The following is an 8,923-nucleotide window of genomic DNA, read 5'->3' as shown; positions in this document are numbered from 1 at the left end:
GTCACTGAAAGAAATAAAAGAGACAGAGTTGAAGGAACTAAAAGAAAAAGAGGAAAATACAAGCAGACAGGTGAAGGAAGTAAACAAAACAACTCAAGACCTGAAGATAGAACTAGAAAAATTAAAGAAAACACAAATGGAGGAAATAATGGAGAGGAAGAATTTAGGGAAGAAAACAGGAACTACAGAGGTAAGCATAACCAACAGAATACAAGAAATGGAAGAAAGAATCTCAGGTGTAGAAGATACAATGGAAGAAATCAATGTATCTGTCAAAGAAAATGTTAAATCCAAAAAATTCCTGACACAGACCATCCAAGAAATCCAAGACAATATGAAAAGACAACACCTAAGAATAATAGGAATAGAGAAAAAAGAAGACTCCCTTCTCCAAGGCCCAGAAAATATTTTCAACAAAATCATTGAAGAAAATTTCCCCAAGTTAAAGGAAAAGCCAATAAGGATACATGAGGCCTACAGAACACTCAACAAATTTGACCAGAAAAGAAAATCCTCCCGCCACATAATAATCAAAACAGTAAGTATACAGAACAAAGAAAAAATACTAAAAGCTGCAAGGGAAAAAGGCCAAGTAACATATAATGGCAAACCCATTAGAATCACACCTGACTTTTCAACAGAAACTATGAAAGCCAGAAGGGCCTGGACAGATATCATGCAGACCCTAAGAGAACACAGATGTCAACCCAGGCTACTATACCCTGCAAAACTCTCAGTCCTCATAGATGGAGAAAACAAGATATTCAATGTCAAAAACAAATTTCAACAATACCTACACAAAAATCCAGCATTACAGAAGACATTGGAAGGGAAAATACAACCGAAGAGAATTAGCTTCTGTCAAGAAAACACAGGAAATAATTAACCTTACTACAGCAAAACAAAAAGCAACCAAGCACAAAACCTTATGAACACAGCCAACATCAAAATCAAAGCATCTAACAGCCACTGGTCATTAATCTCTCTCAACATCAATGGACTCAACTCTCCAGTAAAAAGACACAGATTAACAAAATGGATACCTAAACAAAACCCAGCAATCTGTTGCATACAAGAAACACGCCTAAGGCACAAAGATAAACATTACCTGAGGGTAAAAGGTTGGAAGACGACTTTCCAAGCAAATGGACCCAAGAAGCAAGCAGGAGTAGCCATTCTAATATCTGACAAAATAGACTTTCAACCAAAATTAATAAAAAAGAGATGAGGAAGGACACTTCATACTCATCAAGGGAAAATTCCACCAGAAAGACATCACAATTCTGAACATCTATGCCCCAAATACAAGAACACCCACATTTGTAAAAGAAACATTGATAAAATTTAAACCACATATAGATCCCCACACATTAATAGTGGGAGACTTCAACACCCCACTCTCAACAAAGGACAGGTCAACAAAACAGAAATTAAACAAAGAAACAATATCTCTGACAGAGGTCATGAATCAAATGGACCTCACAGACATTTACAGAACTTTACACACAAACAGAAAAGAATTTACCTTCTTCTCAACAACTCTTGGAACCTTCTCCAAAATAGACCATATAGTTGGTCATAAAGCAAGCCTCAACAGATACAAGAAGACTGAAATAATCCCTTGTATCCTGTCTGATCACCATGGAATAAAGCTGGACTTCAACAACAACAGAAATAGCAAAAAGCCTACACACACATGGAAACTGAACAACTTGTTACTAAATGACAGCTGGGTCAGGGAAGAAATAAAGAAATAAATTAAAGCCTTTCTAGAACTCAAGGAAAATGAAGACACAACATACCCAAACTTGTGGGACACAATGAAAGCAGTGCTAGGAGGAAAGTTCATAGCACTAAGTGCCTTCAAGAAGAAATTCAAGACAGCTCACTCAAGCAACTTAATGGCCCACTTAAAAACCCTAGAAAAAGAAGAAGCAGACACACCAAAAAGGAGTAGACAGCTGGAAATAATCAAACTCAGGGCTGAAATCAATCAATTAGAAACAAATAAAACAATTCAAGGAATCAATGAAACCAAGAGCTGGTTCTTTGAGAAAATCAACAAGATCGACAAGCCCTTAGCCAACCTAACTAAAAGGCAGAGAGACACCACCCAAATCAAAAAAATCAGAAATGAAAAGGGGGACATAACTACAGACACTGAGGAAATCCAAACAATCATTAGGACTTACTTCAAAAGTCTATACTGAACAAAATTTGAAAATCTAAATGAAATGGACAATTTTCTTGATCGATTTGACTTACCAAAGCGGAATCAGGACCAGGTAAATCAATTAAATAGTGCTATATCCACCAAAGAAATGGAAGCAGTCATCAAAAGTCTCTCATCCAAAAAAGCCCATGACCAGATGGCTTCAGCACAGAATTCTACCAGACCTTCAAAGAAGAGCTAACTCCAATTCTCTTCAAACTATTCCACAAAATAGAAACAGAAGGAACATTACCAAACTCATTCCATGAAGCCACAATCACCTTGGTACCTAAACCTCACAAAGACTCAACAAAGAAAGAGAATTTCAGGCCAATCTCCCTTATGAACATTGATGCAAAAATACTTAACAAAATACTTGCAAACCGAATCCAAGAACACATCAAAGGTATTATCCACTATGACCAAGTAGGCTTCATCCCAGGTATGCAGGGGTGGTTCAATATACAGAAATCCATCAATGTGATCCACCATATTAACAAACTGAAAGAAAAAAACCACATGATAATCTCCCTAGATGCTGAAAAGCATTTGACAAAATCCAACATCCATTCATGTTTAAAGTACTGGAGAGATCAGGGATACAAGGCACATATCTAAACATAGTAAAGGCGATATACAGCAAGCCTATAGCCAACATCAAACTGAACGGAGAGAAACTTAAAGCAATCCCACTGAAATCAGGGACAAGACAAGGCTGCCCACTCTCTCCATATCTCTTCAACATAGTGCTGGAAGTCCTTGCTAGAGCAATAAGACAGTTGAAGGAGATCAAGGGGATACAGATGGGAAAGGAAGAAGTCAAATTATCACTATTTGCAGATGATATGATAGTATACATGAGTGACCCCAAAAACTCTACCAGGGAAATCCTACATCTGATAAACACCTTCAGCAAAGTGGCCAGATACAAAATTAACTCAAAAAAATCAGTAGCACTCCTGTATACAAAAGACAAAAGGGCTGAGAAAGAAATTAGAGAAACAACACCATTCACAATAGCCACAAATGACATAAATTACCTTGGTGTAACCTAACCAAGCAAGTCAAACACTTGTATGAAAAAAATTTCAAGTCTCTGAAGAAAGAATTAGAGGAAGATATGAGAAGATGGAAAGATCTCCCATGCTCATGGCTTGGCAGGATTAATATAGTAAAAATGGTCATCTTACCAAAAGCAATCTACAGATTTAATGCAATTCCCATCAAATTGCCAACACAATTCTTTACAGACCTGGAAAGAAAAATTCTCAACTTCGTATGGAATAACAAGAAACTGAGAATTGCTAAAACAATCCTCTACAATAAAAGATCTTCTGGAGGTATCTCCATCCCTGATCTCAAGCTCTACTATAGAGCAACAGTTATAAAAACTGCATGGTACTGGCATAGAAACAGAATGGTGGATTAATGGAATCGAACAGAAGACCCAGAAATAAACCCACACACTTCTGGACACCTGATTTTTGACAAAGATGCCAAAACCATACAATGGAAAAAAGATAGCATCTTCAACAAATGGTGTTGGTCCAAATGGATGTCTACATGTAGAAAAATGCAAATAGATCCATACTTATCACCCTACACAAAACTGAAGTCCAAGTGGATCAAAGACCTCAACATAAAACCAGACACATTAAATTGGCTAGAAAAAAAAGTGGGGAATACCCTAGAACTCATTGGTACAGGAGAAAACTTTCTGAACAGAACACCAACAGCACAGGCTCTAAGAGCAACAATCAATAATTGGGACCTCATCACTTTTGATGAGAACTGATAGACTAAGATCAGAAAGAAGGAGAGGAGGACCTCCCCTATCAGTGGACTTGGGGAGTGGCATGCATGCAGAAAGGGGAGGGAGGGTGGGATCTGCAGGGAGGAGGGAGGGGCTTATGGGGGGATACAAAATGAATAAAGTGTAATTAATAAAAAAAATAAAAGATTAAAAAAAAGTTTCTGTAAATCAAAGGACACCATCATCAAAACAAAGCGACTGCCTACAGATTGGGAAAGAATCATCACCAACCCTTTACCTGACAGAGGACTCATATCCAATATATATAAAGAACTAACCAAGCTGAAAAGCAATAAACCAAGTAATCCACTTAAAAAATGGGGAACAGAGCTAAAGAGAGAATTCTCTGTAGAGGAATATCAGATGGCAGAGAAGCACTTAAAGAAATGCTCAACCTCATTAGCCATTAGGGAAATGAAAATCAAAACAACCCTGAGATTTCACCTTACACCCATCAGAATGGCCAAGATGAAAAACTCAAAGGACAACACATGCTGGAGAGATTGTGGAGAAAGGGAAACCCTTCTCCACTGCTGGTGGGAATGTAAACTGGTACAACTCTCTGGAAATCAATCTGGCGCTTTCTCAGACAACTAGGAATAGCACTTCCTCAAGATCCAGCCATACCACTCCTAGGCATATACCCAAAAGAGGCGCAAGTACACAAAAAGGACATTTGTTCAACCATGTTTGTAGCAGCTTTATTTGTAATAGCCAGAAGCTGGAAACAACCCAGATGCCCCTCAACTGAAGAATGGATGCAGAAACTGTGGTACATCTATACAATGGAGTATTACTCAGCAATGAAAAATAAGGAAATCATGAAATTTGCAGGTAAATGGTGGGACCTGGAAAGGATCATCCTGAGTGAGTTGTCCCAGAAGCAAAAAGACATGCATGGTATATACTCACTCATATAAACATACAACATAGAATAAACCCACTAAAATCTGTCCATCTAAACAAACTAAATAAAAGAGAGGACCCTAATTAAAAGGATCAATCCCCATCCTGAAAGGCAAAGAGGATGGACATCAGAAGAAAAAGAAAATAGGAAACAACCTCGGAACCTGCTACAGAGGGCCTCTGAAAGCCAGAAGAAAACAGGAAACAACCTTGAAACCTGCCACAGAGGGCCTCTGAAAGCTTCTGCACTATAGACTGTCAAAGCAGATGCTGAGCCTGATGGCCAACTGATGGGCAGAGTGAATGGAATTTTATGTAAGAAGTGGGAAACAGTAAGAGCTGGAGGGGATGGGAACTCCACAAGGAGAGCATAGAATAAGATAATTTGAACACAGGGAACTTCCCAGAAAATCATACTCCAACCAAGGACTATTCGTGGAGATGACCTGGAACCCCTGCACAGGTGTAGCCCATGGCAGTTCAGTGTCCAAGTGGGTTCCATAGTAATGGGAAGAGGGACTGCCTCTGACATAATCTGATTGGCCTACTCATTGATCACTTCCCCCTGAGGGGGGAGCAGTCTTACCAGGCCACAGTAGAGGGCAATGCAGCCACTTTTGATGAGAACTGATAGACTAAGATCAGAAAGGAGAGGAGAACCTTCTCTATCAGTGGACTTGGGGAGTGGCATGCATGCAGAAAGGGGAGGGAGGGTGGGATTGGGAGGGGAGGAGGGAGGGGCTTATGGGGGGATACAAAATGAATAAAGTGTAATTAATTAAAAAAAAGAAAAAAATTCACACATCATATGCAGAAACACTAAAAATAAAAAAAATCTAAATTCCGTGTTACCACACACATATACTAAACAAATGCAAAATTAAACAAAAATAAACAGAGCTGATTCAACCCTGAGCCAAAAGAACAAAGCTAGAGGGATAACTATTTTAGATCTCAAGAGTTATTACAGATGTATAGTAGCAAAAATGCCCATTTTACTGGCAAATATACAAAATGCAGATCAGTAAAAATGTAGAATAATCAAATATGAGAACACAAAATTATAGCCATCTGACATTTGACAAAAATGCCAAAAATTATACACTGGAGAAGAGAAAGATAGTAACTTCAGTGTTTACATCTTAACTTGTTTTTCTTAACTTAGTAGGACACAATATATCAAGATAAACTTTGAATAATCAGAAAAAAAATTGACTTTCTATTTCATTTCCATTCTGGGCCTCTAATTTCTCTTGGAAAATTCAAAGAATGATTTATTCTCAACTCCCTTCCCTCCATGCCCTGCTCTGAAATATTGTTGCTTAATTCATATCCATCTTTCAGTTAAAGAATTTTACTTGCATAAAACTCACTCCTATACTTGACATATTTCTGCCTGGAAATAAAATACAGGGTATTACAATCTGTACATGCACATAAATACATTATATGATAGCATTGTCAAAGCAAATGATCTCCATCAAACTCTGACAATATTTACTGTAATAGCCACAGGCAGAAATTAACATAAGAGCCACCAATTGTTTGATAGTCACAAAGTTCTTTTGTTAAACTCTCATAATCTGCATAGAAATTTAAGAACTGAGCAAAAGCAACTGGGGTTGAAATCTAGGATCTCTGGAGGAATTAGGTTCAGCGAATACAAAGCTAAGCTTAGATTAATGGTAACCCCATCACATAGAATTAAAGTTCGTTTTATATATACATAATGTGCATATTAAGTCTAATATAAAAAGCATGTATACACACACACACATATATATGAGACAGTGTCTTTACACAGCCTTGGCTTTCATAGAATTTACTATATAAAACAGGCTGACCCTAAAATCACAGAAGTCCTTCTGATTTGTTTCCTGGGTGATAGAATTAAAGACATGGCACCATGCTTTGGACATTCATATCATAATTTTAATAATCAGTTGTCTGAGCCATATTGGAATTTCAAATTAGTTGTTAGAAACAACTCAAGCTGGCAGTTGTTTCCTCCATTTTTAAGAGGATCACTTCCTGAAATGTGGAAAACACTTACTTTTGCTCCAGTCACTGCATTCATGCAGAGATGGTTTCCGTACTGGATCCTCACTAGAAGCTATTTCTGTGATAAAATTTAACTAGTCACTGAACAAAAATAGGCGTATGTTTGACTAGTACTGTAAGACTTGACAAAATTATAGCAACAGAATCGGTTTTAGCATCTTAAACTTTTTGATCACTGACATGAACAGTAAGCAGAGAAAAACAACAGATTATGAAGATTTTGGGTGTGAAATGAAGATGAAGGAGAAGAAAGAGTAGTAACAAGAGCAAAACCAAAAGAGAGAGAGAAATTGGCTTTTCTTGAAGTAAACTATAGAAAAGCCACATTTACCAGGGTAAAAGGTGCCTATTTTGTCCTGTCATGGTATCGGTTTGCTTTGAATTATATAAAGAAATACTGACTAAAATCAGAAGAATTATTATCACTAACTGAAATTAATTTTTTGATAGGTAAGTTCCATTTTTCATGAATTCTTTTATAATCTTGAATTTCTTTGAATGATTGAGAGTCACAAATCATAAAGTATATTATCTCTACGTGATATCCTTCCTCAATATTCTTATTTTGTCCCCTTTGAATAAAGAAAGTCTCAAGACTGAAATACACAATTTTACAGGTTTACCAAAAAACATGTAGAACAAAGTATTTGGTGACAGAGAAATGGACAAGAGTGTATTTGTAAAAGCACAGTAGCTTATTGGTTTAAAATGGAAACTAAGACACAATTTATTTTTAATATTCTTTGAGAGTAAGTCTTCATTATACTGCTGCAATGTTAAGCACACCACAGTTCACCAAGGGTGATCTGAAGTTCAGTAACTGAACACCTCTCTACAGCAAAGCCTTATCAGATTTGTCTAGAGCGGTTTTGAAAACAACTTTTTAGTCTCACAAACAGCCTTCTAAATCCATTGGAGTTAGAGGTAGATAGAGTCTGATGATTCAGATTATTTTTCCACCTTTATTTATTTACTTTTCATTAGTTTAAATGCAGGAATGGTACAACATCACATGGATTCTTTGTCCTGTGGCTTTCATAGGAAGATTGCTTTGGAATTTGGCTTGAACCACGCTGCTGTTTCCACGGGCCCCAGTTACTTTTCCTCAGATCACTCTGGTTTTGTTTGGTTTGACTCCAGGAGTCACTCTTTTTTTTTTTTTTTTTTACTTTACACACATAAGCACATCTCTTGCCTATGCAGAATTCAGTTTCATCTCAGGCATAAACACCTTCAGTTTTAAGAAGAGCTGTGTGCTCTGTTTGGTTCCGGAGACCTCGCTTGTAGCCAGCAAAAATGGCCTTGCACCACAGCCTTCCAGACATTCTTGCTTGCTTAGAAGTCCTGTTCCCAGCAGGCCCCAGAAATCTGGCCCCGGAGTTCAGAAGCAGAAACTTCACTCGCCTCCACAGGCTTCCGATTCTAATATTTTTAAAGTTCGGTAAATATTTTAAAAGTACTCTTTGGTATAAGAAAAAAAAAGTGAAGTTAATAATTTATAATTGCAGAACAGGTAAAGAAATACAGTAACCAACAATCTTACATAATACAGCTTAGTGTTACAGAATTTAGTAAAAAGATAGGAACATATGACAATTTTTTTTTTCTTTTTGTGACATGTCCATCATATAGCTCTCCGTTCCTTAATTTTGGCGGTAGATATACTACAAATTTGAAAGTTACCTTTGCATTCACTTGTCAGCTAGTATATTTCTTTAATTTCCCTATAGTGGTTAATAAAATATTCAATGTGATGTAGTATAGTACATCAGGGTACTACACTTGTACATAAGCTTAAGATGGACTTAATAAGCCATATGATTAAATTATGTACTACTCTACAAAAATTATGCAATTGTTTTTACCCCTAAGATTCATAAAATATGAAAATTGCAAAAGTTTCTGTTAAAAATGAGAAAATATTTCTGTTG

At 36.9% G+C, this 8,923-nt stretch overlaps 1 pseudogene; it reads right to left on the bottom strand.

Moving 5' to 3' along the window:
• Positions 1-7,977: 7,977 nt before the first annotated feature.
• On the bottom strand, positions 7,978-8,317 carry LOC129679002 (60S ribosomal protein L35a-like; annotated as a pseudogene).
• Positions 8,318-8,923: the final 606 nt, after the last annotated feature.

This window comes from Psammomys obesus, unplaced genomic scaffold (genome assembly GCF_907164565.1).
Source record: "Psammomys obesus unplaced genomic scaffold, mPsaObe1.curated_primary_1811, whole genome shotgun sequence".
Classification (NCBI taxonomy): Eukaryota; Metazoa; Chordata; class Mammalia; order Rodentia; family Muridae; genus Psammomys; species Psammomys obesus.
This window is presented reverse-complemented; position numbering and strand designations above follow the sequence as displayed.